This window comes from Amblyraja radiata, chromosome 16, assembly GCF_010909765.2.
Source record: "Amblyraja radiata isolate CabotCenter1 chromosome 16, sAmbRad1.1.pri, whole genome shotgun sequence".
Lineage (NCBI taxonomy): Eukaryota > Metazoa > Chordata > Chondrichthyes > Rajiformes > Rajidae > Amblyraja > Amblyraja radiata.
The window spans coordinates 35,157,931-35,173,229 of record NC_045971.1 but is presented as its reverse complement, the minus strand read 5'-3'; the positions used below and the strand labels follow the sequence as shown (position 1 = coordinate 35,173,229).

Genomic DNA, 15,299 nt, shown 5'->3' with positions numbered 1-15,299 from the left:
TTATAAATGTCGATCGCCTAGTTTCCAATGTCACGAAAACCTTCCTCAAAGTACCGTCACGTGTGCTATTGTTCAAGGAAATGGCACCCGAGATTCCGCTACCTCCTCAACTCGTTTTGACTAGGTGAGGTACATGGCTCTCTGCTGTACTCTACTGTGCTGCAAATTTTGAAAAGATGAAATAAATCGTCAACTGTTTTGAAGAATGTGCTGCAGTCAGGATCGTCAGTGAAATCATGCAGTAAAAGTCCCTCCCTCTTGTGTTCATTGCTTCCAATTTTGCAAACTTCCCACAAGTTACCACTTCCCTTGAGAAACGTGCCGAAACATTAGTGAATAGCTTGCAGGTTATCAACAAAGTAACGGACAATATTCGTAAAGTTCCTGGCGATGTAGGTAAAGACATTCTAGGAAAATGTGAGAGAGTTATTTTAGCTAACAAAGATATTGAAGAAATACAAAACAAGCTAAGATTCTCAAAGGTAGATGTAATGCCCAAGATATCAACATGAATATAGAGTCTGTAGCTTGTTTCGGGACTGGTGACTAAAATTAGAACACATGGTATTGGGGGTAGGGTCTTGACATGGATAGAATATTGGTTGGCAGACCGGGAGCAAAGAGTAGGAGTGAACGGGTCCTTTTCAGAATGGCAGGCAGTGGCGAGTGGAGTGCCGCAAGGCTCGGTGTTGGGGCCACAACTCTTTACCATATATATTAATGATTTGGAATAGGAGATTAGGAGCAACACTGGCACGTTTGCGGATGACACAAAGCTGGGTGGCAGTGTGAACTGTGAAGAGAATGTTGGGAGGTTGCAGGGTGACCTGGACAGGTTGAGTGAGTGGGCAGATGCGTGGCAGATTCAGTATAATATAATTTTAAAAACGGAGGGACAGAGAAAACGGGGAATTACAGACCAGTTAGTCTAACATCAGTAGTGGGGAAAATGCTAGAGTCAGTTATTAAAGTGGGATAGCAGCACATTTGGAAAGTGGTGAAATCATTGGACAAAGTCAGCATGGATTTATGAAAGGTAAATCATGCCTCACGAATCTTATAGAATGTTTCGAGGATGTAACTAGTAGAGTGGATAAGGGAGAACCAGTGGATGTGTTATATCTGGACTTTCAGAAGGCTTTCGACAAGGTCCCACAAAAGAGATTAGTATGCAAACTTAAAGCACACGTTATTGGGGGGTTCAGCATTGATGTGGATAGAGAACTGGCTGGCAGACAGGAAGCAAAGAGTAGGAATAAACGGCTCATAGAAAACATGAAAACATAGAAAATAGGTGCAGGAGTAGGCCATTCGGCCCTTCGAGCCTGCACCGCCATTCAATATGATCATGGCTGATCATCCAACTCAGTATCCTGTACCTGCCTTCTCTCCATACCCCCTGAAATCTTTAGCCACAAGGGCCACATCTAACTCCCTCTTGAATATAGCCAATGGACTTGCCTCAACTACCTTCTGTGACAGAGAATTCCACCACTCTCTGTGTGAAAAATGTTTTTCTCATCTTGGTCCTAAAACACTTCCCCCTTATCCTTAAACTGTGACCCCGTGTTCTGGACTTCCCCAACACTGGGAACAATCTTCCTGCATCTAGCCTGTCCAACCCCTTAAGATTTTTGTAAGTTTCAATAACATCACCTTAACTAAGTTTCAATGTCACCTTGGAGCCTCCTAGCATCCTCTTCACAGCTAACACTGCCCCCCAGCTTCGTGTCATCCTCAAACTTGGAGGTGTTGCATTAAATTCCCTCATCCAGATCATTAATATATACTAGACCAAGTGCAGACCCGTTGGGTCTGTTCCCCCAACGTGCGGTTGTCGGGGGGGGAGGCGGCATGCAGCGTCACGCACACTAACTATCCACCACCCCCCCCCCCCCCCCCCGCACTCACGCTAATTACCCCCCCTTGATATTATATTAATATTATTAATTTGCGCTTTTTACCCCATAACCACCCAATCTACTGACGCATAGCCCCCAACTTGCAGTCACATCTAGAGAGGGGGGGCGGGGGTAGAGAGTGAGGGGGGAGAGAGGGGAGAGGGGGGAGGCGAGAGGAGGAGGAGAGGGGGGGGGGGGGGAGGGGAGAGAAGGGGAGAGAGAGAGGGAGGGAAGAGAGGGGAGGGGAGAGAAGAGAGGGGAGAGAGAGAGAGAGGGGGGGGGAGACAGAGAGGGGAGGAGAGGGGGAGAGAGAGGGAGAGGGGGAGAGAGAGGGGGAGAGGAAGGGGGTGAGGAGAAGAAGGGGAGAGGGGAGGAGGGGAGGGAGGAGGGGAGGGGGAGAGGAGAGGAGGGTAGAGGGAGGGGGGGAGAGAGAGAGAGAGAGGGGGAGGGGGAGAGAGAGGGGGAGAGAGAGAGAGGGAGGGGGAGAGAGGGGGGGAGGGGGGGGAGAGAGGGAGAGAGGGGGGGAGGGAGAGGGGGGGGAGAGGGGGAGAGGTGGAGAGAAGGGAGGGTGGAGGGAAGGAGGTAGGGGTGTGTGGAGGGAAAGGGGGTTAGGGGGGAACGGTGGGGGAGGGGATGGAGGGGAGGAGGGTGAGAAAAAGAGGGGAGAGAGAGAGAGAGGGGGAGGGGGGGAGAGGAGAGGGGAGAGGAGAGGGGGGAGAGGGGGAGAGGAGAGGGGGGAGAGGAGAGGGGGGAGAGGAGAGGGGGGGAGAGGAGAGGGGAGAGGAGGGGAGGAGGGGGGGGAGCGGGGGGAGAGTAGAGGAGGGGGAGAGGAGAGGAGGGGGGGAGAGGAGAGGGGGAGAGGAAAGGATAGGGGGAGAGGAGAGGAGAGGGGGAGGAGAGGAGGGGGAGAGGAGTGGGGAGGAGAGGAGAGGGGGGAGAGGAGAGGAGAGGGGGGAGAGGAGAGGGGGGGAGAGGAGAGGGGCGAGAGGAGAGGGGGGAGAGGAGAGGGGGGAGAGGAGAGGGGCGAGAGGAGAGGGGGGGATGGGGAGAGAGGTGGGGAGAGAGAGGAGGGGAGAGAGAGAGAGAGAGAAAGGGAGAGAGACGGGGGGGGAGAGAGAAAGAGAGAGGATTAGGGAGAGAGAGAGGTGGGGAGAGAGAGGAGGGGAGAGAGAAAGAGAGTGCCTTTTTACTCAACCCAAACCCCCCAAACAACCATTTGCAGGCAGTGCTTTTTTATTTCAAACTAACCATATTTTCATTTTCAAACCACACTAAGGGTACTTACTCACAGGTGTGAAGAAATTTGTTCAGTGTCATTCAGAGCTCAGAGTGCCCTCCATATTGCAGAGACTGAGTGAGGCACACCACTTCTTGGTTTTATAGTCCCTCCCCCTCCCTCCAGCAGGGGCAGCAGAAAGAATGGGGAATTTTGTAAAAACATTAATATATCTGTCATTTTTCATCGACGGGAAAAATCCTCGGCACACATGCGGCGGAGTGGGGCTCTGCGCAAGGTGGCCAAACATGACGGCCGTAGGTGGCGGCGGTCTCTCGGAAATCGCAGCACAGACGGCCAAAAGCGGTCAAGAACAGAGATTTTGTAATATAGATTATAAATAGCTGGGGTCCCAACACTGAGCCTTGCGGCACCCCACTAGTCACTGCCTGCCATTCTGAAAAGGACCCGTTTACCCCTACTCTTTGCTTCCTGTCTGCCAGCCAGTTCTCTATCCACATCAATACTGAACCCCCAATGCCGTGTGCTTTAAGTTTGCATACTAATCTCTTATGTGGGACCTTGTCGAAAGCCTTCTGAAAGTCCAGATATAACACATCCACTGGTTTTTCCTTATCCACTACTAGTTACATCCTTGAAAAACTCTATAAGATTCGTCAGACATGATTAACCTTTCATAAATCCATGCTGACTTTGTCCAATGATTTCACCACTTTCCAAACGTGCTGCTATCCCATCTTTAATAACTGACTCTAGCAGTTTCCCCACTACCGATGTTAGACTAACTGCTCTGTAATTCCCCATTTTCTCTCTCCCTCCCTTTTTAAAAAGTGGGGTTACATTAGCACAGAAACCTTCAGCACCAAAGATGAATCAAAAACTAGAGGCATAGGATCAAGATGAGAGGGGAAAGAGTTATAGGAAACTGAGGGGACATATATCTCGCAGGCGATGGTGGGTACATGGAACGAGGTTCCAGGTGATCTTGTTGAAGCAGGTACAGTAACATTTATAGGATATGTATGCAGTTTCGTGTCGAAGAATTGGATAGAATGATATTCGCCAAACGTGGGCAAATTGGATGATCAGAGATGAGGCGGCATGGTGGGCATGGACAAGTTGGGCCGAAGGGTCTGCTTCCACGGTATGAAACTATAGACATTAAGCAATTGTGCCTTTGCAAAGGACGCAATAGCAAACTATGTCTCAAATATATTTAATTTCATAAATTAGATATACACCAGTATTAAAAATAACTAATCTTTCCAGATATACAACAAAATTCACTCCACCTCTTCCGCCTTCTTGTCCAGATCCGCCGAATCGATGCCCACTTCCTCGTAGTCCTTCTCCAGCGACGCCATGTCCTCCCGCGCGTCCTGGAACTCTCCTTCCTCCAGACCCTCTCCCACGTACCAATGGAAAAAAGGCCCGCTTGGCGTACATCTTGTCGAACTTGAGGTTCATGCGGGTCCAGGCCATGGAGATGGCGGTGGTGTTGCTGAGCATGCAGACGGCGCGTTGCATATTGGCCAGGTCGCCCCCCGGCACCACCGTCGGGGGCTGGTAGTTGATGCCTACCTGCAGGGGAGAGAAAGAAGAGACTCATAGAAACTTTCAATAGTATCCATTGCGAGCTAAACGTTAAGAAACCTGGGCCACCGTTCAGGAAGGTTCTCGTCTGTTCTGGATGTAGTAGATATCACAATACAGTGTGGAACCGCGGGTCGAATCAAGCTTCTGATGCGTGGATTGGTCTACAATCTACACCTACCCTGAACCCGGTCGGGCACCAGTCCACGAACTGGATGGAGCGCTTGGTCTTGATGGTGGCGATTGAGGCGTTGACATCCTTGGGCACCACGTCCCCTCGGTACATCATGCAGCACGCCATGTATTTGCCCTGGCGGGGGTCGCACTTGAGCATCTGGTTGGCCGGCTCGAAACAGGCATTGGTGAACTCCCACACGGACAGTTGCTCGTGATAAGCCTTCTCGGCCGAGATCAGGGGCGCGTAGGTCACCAGCGGGAAGTGAATGCGCGGGTAGGGGACCAGGTTGGTCTGGAGCTCGAGCAGGTCCACGTTGAGGGCGCCGTCGAAGCGCAGCGAGGCCGTGATGGACGAAACTACCTGCCCCAGCAGGCGGTTGAGGTTGGTGTAGGTGGGGCGCTCGATGTCCAGGTTCCGCCGGCAGATGTCGTAAATAGCCTCGTTATCCAGCATGAAGTAGCAGTCGGAGTGCTCCGAAGTGCAGTGGGTGACCAGCACCGCGTTGTAGGGCTCGACCACGGCGGTGGAGATCTGCGGCGCCGGGTAGACGGAAAACTCCAGCTTGGATTTCTTGCCGTAGTCGACGGAGAGTCTCTCCATGAGGAGGGAGGTGAAGCCCGAGCCGGTGCCGCCCCCAAAACTGTGGAAGTTGAGGAACCCCTGCAGTCCGGTGCACAGGTCGGCCTGTGGGCAGATAAAGCGGAGAGCATTGAGAAGGAGAAAGGTGGGGTGAGTGTGAGTGTTGCAGGAGTAAACTGACCCTCTGGAGAGGTGTCTAACTTCTGTGGTCGCACCCTAACAACTGTAATTTGTGTGTAACATCTGGAGTTGAAAAGTTGCTAGAGAGTATTCTGAGGGATAGGTCATTCACGAAGTGCGGAATTGTCCCGGGCGAACCAGGAGCGCCAGATCGTTGAATAACGGGCGCTGGTTCACGGTTGGATTCGGTTCCACAACCTACCAGCTTCCGGATGCGATCCAGAACCAGGTCGACGATCTCCTTGCCGATGGAGCAGTGGCCCCGGTCGTAGTTGTTGGCCGCGTCCTCCTTGCCGGTGATGAGCTGCTCAGGATGGATGAGCTGCTCAGGATGGAAGAGCTGCCGGTATACGCATCTGGATAAACAGGGACTGATTAGGAACAGTCAACATGGATTTGTGCCTGGAAGGTCATGTTTAACTAATCTTCTTGAATTTTTTGAAGATGTTACTCGGGAAATTGATGAGGGTAAAGCAGTGGATGTTGTGTATATGGACTTCAGTAAGGCCTTTGACAAGGTTCCTCGTGGAAGGTTGGTTAAGAAGGTTCAATGGTTGGGTATTAATGGTGGAGTAGCAAGATGGATTCAACAGTGGCTGAATGGGAGATGCCAGAGAGTAATGGTGGATTGTTGTTTGTCAGGTTGGAGGCCAGTGTCGAGTGGGGTGCCACAGGGATCTGTGTTGGGTCCACTGTTGTTTGTCATGTACATCAATGATCTGGACGATGGTGTGGTAAATTGGATTAGTAAGTATGCAGATGATACTAAGATAGGTGGGGTTGCGGTTAATGAAGTAGAGTTTCAAAGTCTACAGAGAGATTTATGCCAGTTGGAAGAGTGGGCTGAAAGATGGCAGATGGAGTTTAATGCCGATAAGTGATTAGAGAGGCCCGGGGAGCCGTTGGCGAGAGGAGGACTTACCTGCAGCTGTAAGTATAAATACAGCGCGGGGTTTGCTTCTACAGAGGCCAGGGGAGCCGTTGGCGAGAGGAGGACTTACCTGCAGCTGTAAGTATAAATACAGCGCGGGGTTTGCTTCTACAGAGGCCAGGGGAGCCGTTGGCGAGAGGAGGACTTACCTGCAGCTGTAAGTATAAATACAGCGCGGGGTTTGCTTCTACAGAGGCCGGGGAGCCGTTGGCGAGAGGAGGACTTACCTGCAGCTGTAAGTATAAATACAGCGCGGGGTTTGCTTCTACAGAGGCCGGGGAGCCGTTGGCGAGAGGAGGACTTACCTGCAGCTGTAAGTATAAATACAGCGCGGGGTTTGCTTCTACAGAGGCCCGGGGAGCCGTTGGCGAGAGGAGGACTTACCTGCAGCTGTAAGTATAAATACAGCGCGGGGCTTGCTTCTACAGAGGCCCGGGGAGCCGTTGGCGAGAGGAGGACTTACCTGCAGCTGTAAGTATAAATACAGCGCGGGGTTTGCTTCTACAGAGGCCCGGGGAGCCGTTGGCGAGAGGAGGACTTACCTGCAGCTGTAAGTATAAATACAGCGCGGGGTTTGCTTCTACAGAGGCCCGGGGAGCCGTTGGCGAGAGGAGGACTTACCTGCAGCTGTAAGTATAAATACAGCGCGGGGTTTGCTTCTACAGAGGCCAGGGGAGCCGTTGGCGAGAGGAGGACTTACCTGCAGCTGTAAGTATAAATACAGCGCGGGGTTTGCTTCTACAGAGGCCCGGGGAGCCGTTGGCGAGAGGAGGACTTACCTGCAGCTGTAAGTATAAATACAGCGCGGGGTTTGCTTCTACAGAGGCCCGGGGAGCCGTTGGCGAGAGGAGGACTTACCTGCAGCTGTAAGTATAAATACAGCGCGGGGTTTGCTTCTACAGAGGCCAGGGGAGCCGTTGGCGAGAGGAGGACTTACCTGCAGCTGTAAGTATAAATACAGCGCGGGGTTTGCTTCTACAGAGGCCCGGGGAGCCGTTGGCGAGAGGAGGACTTACCTGCAGCTGTAAGTATAAATACAGCGCGGGGTTTGCTTCTACAGAGGCCAGGGGAGCCGTTGGCGAGAGGAGGACTTACCTGCAGCTGTAAGTGTACCCAAATCTGTAACGTTCCAGAGAAGGATTCTGGTGGAAGCCTCTGATTGGTGGACGAGGATCAGACGAAGCAGCTGATTGGCTTGTATTGTATTTGTATTGTAATTGTAAGGCTTTTTTGTATTGGGATAAGGGGGAGAATGAGGGCCAGGGCAGTTTACTGTTCTGGTTGTCAGATGTGGGAGGTCATGGAGTCTGAGAGCTCTCCAGACGTCCACATCTGCGCCAGGTGCGTCGAGATGGGGCTCCTAAGGGACCGCGTTAGGAACCTGGAGCAGCAACTCGATGACCTATGTCTGCTCAGGGAGAGCGAGGAGGTCATAGAAAGGAGTTACAGGGAGGTGGTCACTCCAAGACCACGGGAGACAGAAAACTGGGTCACAGTTAGGAAGGGCAATGGGCAGAGGCAGGGACTGGTGAGTACCCCGGTGGCTGTACACCTTGAAAATAAGTACTCATGTTTGAGTAAGGGTGGGGGAGACAGCCTACCTGGGGGCAGCGACAGCGGCCGGGCCTCTGGCACAAAGACCTGTCCGGTTGCTCAGAAGGGTAAGGAAAAGAAGGGGAGGGCAATTGTAATAGGGGACTCTATAGTCAGGGGGTCGGATAGGCGATTCTATGGACGCAGACAGGAGTCCCGGATGGTAGTTTGCCTCCCTGGTGCCAGGGTCAGGGATGTGTCTGAACGTGTCCAAGAAATCCTGAAATGGGAGGGAGAGGAGCCTGAGGTTGTGGTGCATATAGGTACCAACGACATAGGTAAAAAAAGAGAAGAGGTCCTGAAAGAAGAATTTAGGGAGTTAGGTAGAGAGTTAAGGAGAAGGACTGGAAAGGTAACAATCTCAGGATTACTGCCTGTGCCACGCGACAGTGAGAGTAGGAATGGAGCGAGGTGGAGGATAAATGCGTGGATGAGGGACTGGTGCAGTGGGTATGGATTCAAGTTTCTGGATCATTGGGACCTCTTTTGGGGAAGGTGCAACCTGTACAGAAAGGACGGGTTGCACTTGAACTCAAGGGGGACCAATATCCTGGCGGGGAGATTTGCAAAGGCTACTGGGGAGACTTTAAACTAGTATGGTTGGGGGGAGGGACTCAAATTGGGAAAGCTAGCAGTCAGTGTGTGAAGCAGGGGGCAGAGAATGGTAGCACTCTGACCCAAAATGTAGGGGAGAGAGAAGAAAAAGAAAAAGAAAATAATCAGAGAATAAGAGAGGGTGGGTTTCTTAAATGTGTATATTTTAATGCTAGGAGCATTGTAAGAAAAGTGGATGAACTTAGAGCCTGGATTGACACCTGGAAGTATGATGTTGTGGCGATCAGTGAAACATGGTTGCAGGAGGGCTGTGATTGGAAACTAAATATTCCAGGATTTCGTTGCTTCAGGTGTGATAGAATTGGAGGGGCAAGAGGTGGAGGTGTTGCATTGCTTATCAGGGAAGATATTACAGCAGTGCTTTGGCAGGATAGATTAGAGGGCTCGTCTAGGGAGGCTATTTGGGTGGAACTGAGAAATGGGAAAGGGGTAGCAACACTTATAGGGGTGTATTATAGACCGCCAAATGGGGAGCGAGAATTGGAAGAGCAAATATGTAAGGAGATTGCAGATATTAGTAGTAAGCACAAGGTAGTGATTGTGGGAGATTTCAATTTTCCACACATAGACTGGGAAACACATTCTGTAAATGGGCTGGATGGGTTGGAGTTTGTAAAATGTGTGCAGGATAGTTTTTTGCAACAATACATAGAAGTACCTACCAGAGAAGGGGCGGTACTGGACCTCCTGTTAGGAAATGAGATGGGTCAGGTGGCAGAGGTATGCGTTGGGGAACAGTTCGGGTCCAGTGATCACAATACCATTAGTTTCAATATAATTATGGAGAGGGACAAAACTGGACCTAGGGTTGAGATTTTTGATTGGAGAAAGGCTAACTTTGAGGAGATGCGAAAGGATTTAAAAGGAGTAAATTGGGACAGTTTGTTTTATGGGAAAGATGTGGAAGAGAAATGGAGTACATTTAAAGGTGAAATTTTAAGAGTACAGAATCTTTATGTCCCTGTTCGGTTGAAAGGAAATCGTAAAAATTGTAAAGAGCCATGGTTTTCAAGGGAAATTGGACACTTGGTTCGGAAAAAGAGGGATATCTACAATAGTTATAGGCAGCATGGAGTAAATGAGGTGCTTGAGGAGTATAAAGAATGTAAAAAGAATCTTAAGAAAGAAATTAGAAAAGCTAAAAGAAGATATGAGGTTGCTTTGGCAAGTAAGGTAAAAGTAAATCCGAAGGGTTTCTACCGCTATATTAATAGCAAAAGGATAACGAGGGATAAAATTGGTCCATTAGAGAGTCCGAGTGGCCAACTATCTGCAGAGCCAAAAGAGATGGGGGAGATATTGAACAGTTTCTTTTCTTCGGTATTCACCAAGGAGAAGGATATTGAATTATGTGAGGTAAGGGAAACAAGTAGAGTAGCTATGGAAACTATGAGGATCAAAGAAGAGGAAGTACTGACACTTTTGAGAAATATAAAAGTGGATAAGTCTCCAGGTCCGGACAGGATATTCCCTAGGACATTGAGGGAAGTTAGTGTAGAAATAGCAGGGGCTATGGCAGAAATATTTCAAATGTCATTAGAAACGGGAATAGTGCCGGAGGATTGGCGTACTGCGCATGTTGTTCCATTGTTTAAAAAGGGGTCTAAGAGTAAACCTAGCAATTATAGACCTATTAGTTTGACGTCAGTGGTGGGCAAATTAATGGAAAGAATACTTAGAGATAATATATATAAGCATCTGGATAAACAGGGTCTGATTAGGAGCAGTCAACATGGATTTGTGCCTGGAAGGTCATGTTTAACTAATCTTCTTGAATTTTTTGAAGATGTTACTCGGGAAATTGATGAGGGTAAAGCAGTGGATGTTGTGTATATGGACTTCAGTAAGGCCTTTGACAAGGTTCCTCATGGAAGGTTGGTTAAGAAGGTTCAATGGTTGGGTATTAATGGTGGAGTAGCAAGATGGATTCAACAGTGGCTGAATGGGAGATGCCAGAGAGTAATGGTGGATGGTTGTTTGTCAGGTTGGAGGCTAGTGACGAGTGGGGTGCCACAGGGATCTGTGTTGGGTCCACTGTTGTTTGTCATGTACATCAATGACCTGGACGATGGTGTGGTAAATTGGATTAGTAAGTATGCAGATGATACTAAGATAGGTGGGGTTGCGGGTAATGAAGAAGAGTTTCAAAGTCTACAGGGAGATTTATGCCAGTTGGAAGAGTGGGCTGAAAGATGGCAGATGGAGTTTAATGCTGATAAGTGTGAGGTGCTACATCTTGGCAGGACAAATCAAAATAGGACGTACATGGTAAATGGTAGGGAATTGAAGAATGTAGGTGAACAGAGGGATCTGGGAATAACTGTGCACAGTTCCATGAAAGTGGAATCTCATGTAGATAGGGTGGTAAAGAAAGCTTTTGGTGTGCTGGCCTTTATAAATCAGAGCATTGAGTATAGAAGTTGGGATGTAATGTTAAAATTGTACAAGGCATTGGTGAGGCCAATTCTGGAGTATGGTGTACAATTTTGGTCGCCTAATTATAGGAAGGATGTCAACAAAATAGAGAGAGTACAGAGGAGATTTACTAGAATGTTGCCTGGGTTTCAGCAACTAAGTTACAGAGAAAGGTTGAACAAGTTAGGGCTTTATTCTTTGGAGCGCAGAAGGTTAAGGGGGGACTTGATAGAGGTTTTTAAAATGATGAGAGGGATAGACAGAGTTGACGTGGAAAAGCTTTTCCCACTGAGAGTAGGGAAGATTCAAACAAGGGGACATGACTTGAGAATTAAGGGACTGAAGTTTAGGGGTAACATGAGGGGGAACTTCTTTACTCAGAGAGTGGTAGCTGTGTGGAATGAGCTTCCAGTGAAGGTGGTGGAGGCAGGTTCGTTTTTATCATTTAAAAATAAATTGGATAGTTATATGGATGGGAAAGGAATGGAGGGTTATGGTCTGAGCGCAGGTATATGGGACTAGGGGAGATTATGTGTTCGGCACGGACTAGAGGGGTCGAGATGGCCTGTTTCCGTGCTGTAATTGTTATATGGTTATATGGTTATAGTGTGAGGTGCTACATCTTGGCAGGACAAATCAAAATAGGACGTACATGGTAAATGGTAGGGAATTGAAGAATGTAGGTGAACAGAGGGATCTGGGAATAACTGTGCACAGTTCCCTGAAAGTGGAATCTCATGTAGATAGGGTGGTAAAGAAAGCTTTTGGTGTGCTGGCCTTTATAAATCAGAGCATTGAGTATAGAAGTTGGGATGTAATGTTAAAATTGTACAAGGCATTGGTGAGGCCAATTCTGGAGTATGGTGTACAATTTTGGTCGCCTAATTATAGGAAGGATGTCAACAAATTAGAGAGAGTACAGAGGAGATTTACTAGAATGTTGCCTGGGTTTCAGCAACTAAGTTACAGAGAAAGGTTGAACAAGTTAGGGCTTTATTCTTTGGAGCGCAGAAGGTTAAGGGGGGACTTGATAGAGGTTTTTAAAATGATGAGAGGGATAGGCAGAGTTGACGTGGAAAAGCTTTTCCCACTGAGAGTAGGGAAGATTCAAACAAGGGGACATGACTTGAGAATTAAGGGACTGAAGTTTAGGGGTAACATGAGGGGAACTTCTTTACTCAGAGAGTGGTAGCTGTGTGGAATGAGCTTCCAGTGAAGGTGGTGGAGGCAGGTTCGTTTTTATCATTTAAAAATAATTGGATAGTTATATGGATGGGAAAGGAATGGAGGGTTATGGTCTGAGCGCAGGTATATGGGACTAGGGGAGATTATGTGTTCGGCACGGACTAGAAGGGTCGAGATGGCCTGTTTCCGTGCTGTAATTGTTATATGGTTATATGGTTATGTGCCGGTCCGCACTTCATCTACAGGGGAGCGAACAGAGAAAGGACCAGTTCATTAAGAAACTGGTTCATTAAGAATCACACGCCCCTCGGCAAACGCCGCGGGGAAGGTTTCAGACAAGGCCCAACATGTCAGGACACTCCCCGGTTTCACCTTACCGATCACCGTGGGCTCCAGATCAAGGAACACGGCCCGTGGGACGTGCTTGCCCGCCCCCGTCTCGCCGAAGAACGTGTTGTAGGAGTCGTCGCCGCCCCCGATGGTCTTTTCGCTGGGCATCTGTCCATCCGGCTGGATCCCGTGCTCCAGGCAATAGAGCTCCCAGCAAGCGTTGCCGACCTGAACTCCGGCCTGGCCGATGTGGATGGAGATACACTCACGCTCGAGAGAGAGAGAAAGAGGGAGTGGGTCGGTGGAGGAAAGGGGGAAGAGATGATTGTCTTATTCCCACGGATATTGGTTCCGAGTGTTAACATTTCCCCCACGCCACACCACAGTGGTCACATCACCGCGGAATCACTCTCCACCCATGGGCCTTCTATCCCGGCTCTCCCCATCATCGGTTTCACACGACGCCCCGCCGCACAGCCCCGGGATCACCCACCATGATGTCCCTTCCAGTCTCTCAGCTCCTGACAATGTGTCGCATTCGCCGAATGCGTTCATACACCCGGGCAGCGCTGTAATTGGCCGCCAGCGACCCGTGGAACGCGGAGACAAAGGCAAAGAGAACGCCGATTGGTTCTCAGCGCGAGTGACGCAACAGAGGCGACCTGTTCTTCGAACCGTGCAAAGAACCATCGGCATCAAGGCGTCACAACCGAGGATCATTGGGCCTTTCAACAGTCGCGTCAACCCCCTGTCCCACTTAGGAAACCCGAACGGAACCCCCTGGAGACTTTGCGCCCCACCCAAGGTTTCCGTGCGGTTCCCGGAGGTTTTTGTCAGTCTCCCTATTAGAATTTAGAAGATTGAGGGGGGATCTTAGAGAAACTTATAGAACTTAGAGAAAGACATTCTTGCCCTTGAGGGAGTACCAAGCAGGTTCACCAGACTGATTCCTGGGATGTCAGGACTTTCATATGAAGAAAGACTGGATAGACTCGGCTTGTACTCGCTAGAGTTTAGGAGATTTAGGGGGGATCTTATAGAAACTTACAAAATTCTTAAGGGGTTCGGGCAGGCTAGATGCAGGAAGATTGTTCGCGAGGTTGGGGAAGTCCAGAACAAGGGGTCGCAGTTTAAGGATAAGGGGGAAATCTTTTAGGACCGAGATGAGAAAAACATTTTTCATACAGAGAGTGGTGAATCTCTGGAATTCTCTGCTACAGAAGGTAGTTGAGGCCAGTTCATTGGCTATACTTAAGAGGCAGTTAGATGTGGCCCTTGTGGCTAAAGGTATCAGGGGGTATGGAGACAAGGCAAGTACAGGATACTGAGTTGGATGATCAGCCATGATCATATTGAATGGCAGTGCAGGTTCGAAAGGCCGAATGGCCTACTCATGAACCTGTTTTCTATGTTTCTATGTTACCTGCTTCCACTATCTGCAACCTCCGGCAACCACCTGCAACCTCCGGGAACCGCACGGAAACATTGGGTGGGGCGCAACGTCTCCAGAGGTTTCCGTTCAGGCTTCATAAGTGGGACAGGGGCATAACTCTCATTGACCCCCCCCCCCCCCTCACTCCCACTGTTACCTCAATTCCTCACTCCTATCTAGTCCTCCATGCACTCACTCCTTTCCACCAGTTCCTCCCCTCATTCCGCCCTCCTCCTGTTCCTTCACTCTCCACGTCCCTCCCTCCCTCCCTGCCTGCACCCCAAGCCAGGTCACTCCCTCTTCCTCTACCCCACTGTGTTCCCTCATCCCCCTGCTCTTCTCTAGCCCAGCTCCTGTTGAGTAAGTCACACGTACTCAGGGACTGGTACAACAGTATTTACTGAGTAACACGTACAGCACTCAGCAGCATATCAATTCTACCGTGCTGCATCACCAACTAACAGCACATGTCGGCTTTTGATAATATGAATGGTGTATTAATAGGCGGAGCTTATATTGATATATCATTACATTGGTTAGTAATGTAATGTACAATCTACATATTTCCTTGTAAGAATAATAAGAATAAAAAGTGAAACACGACTACAATAAAGTGATATAGTAAGTAAGTAAGTTTTATTTATATAGCACATTTAAATCAATTCGCGTTGAAAGCAAAGTGATTTACATAGCAATGTTACAAAATTTCGATATTTTAAATATCAAGTCTGCAATTTATCCCATCAGATAAAGCGTAAAAATAAGTTTGATTTGACACCTAATTCACTTTCATATCTTCAGTATCGAAACAGTTATGGCCATTTTCATACTCGGAAATTAGAATGTTGTTCCCTATTGCTTTTCCATTGACTTAACACAAAAGCTGTGATCAAGGACAGTCATTCTGAAACAAATATTAAACAATCTTACTTGGATGACCTGAAATTAAAGCATATAATTAGTTAGTTACCCAATTGTAGCTAATTACAAAATTCAATTAATAGATCTAAACATCTATCCATTTCTTAAGAAAAGATTAACATATTAAATAGCCTAAGTGTCCAAATTCAATTCAATTCAATTCAATTCAATTCAATTCAACTTTAATGTCATTGCACAGATACAAGTGT

General features: G+C 48.7%; 1 pseudogene; it reads right to left on the bottom strand.

The window, feature by feature from the left end:
* Positions 1-4,421: 4,421 nt before the first annotated feature.
* Positions 4,422-13,001, bottom strand: LOC116982256 (annotated as a pseudogene).
* Between the last annotated feature and the right edge of the window lie 2,298 nt (positions 13,002-15,299).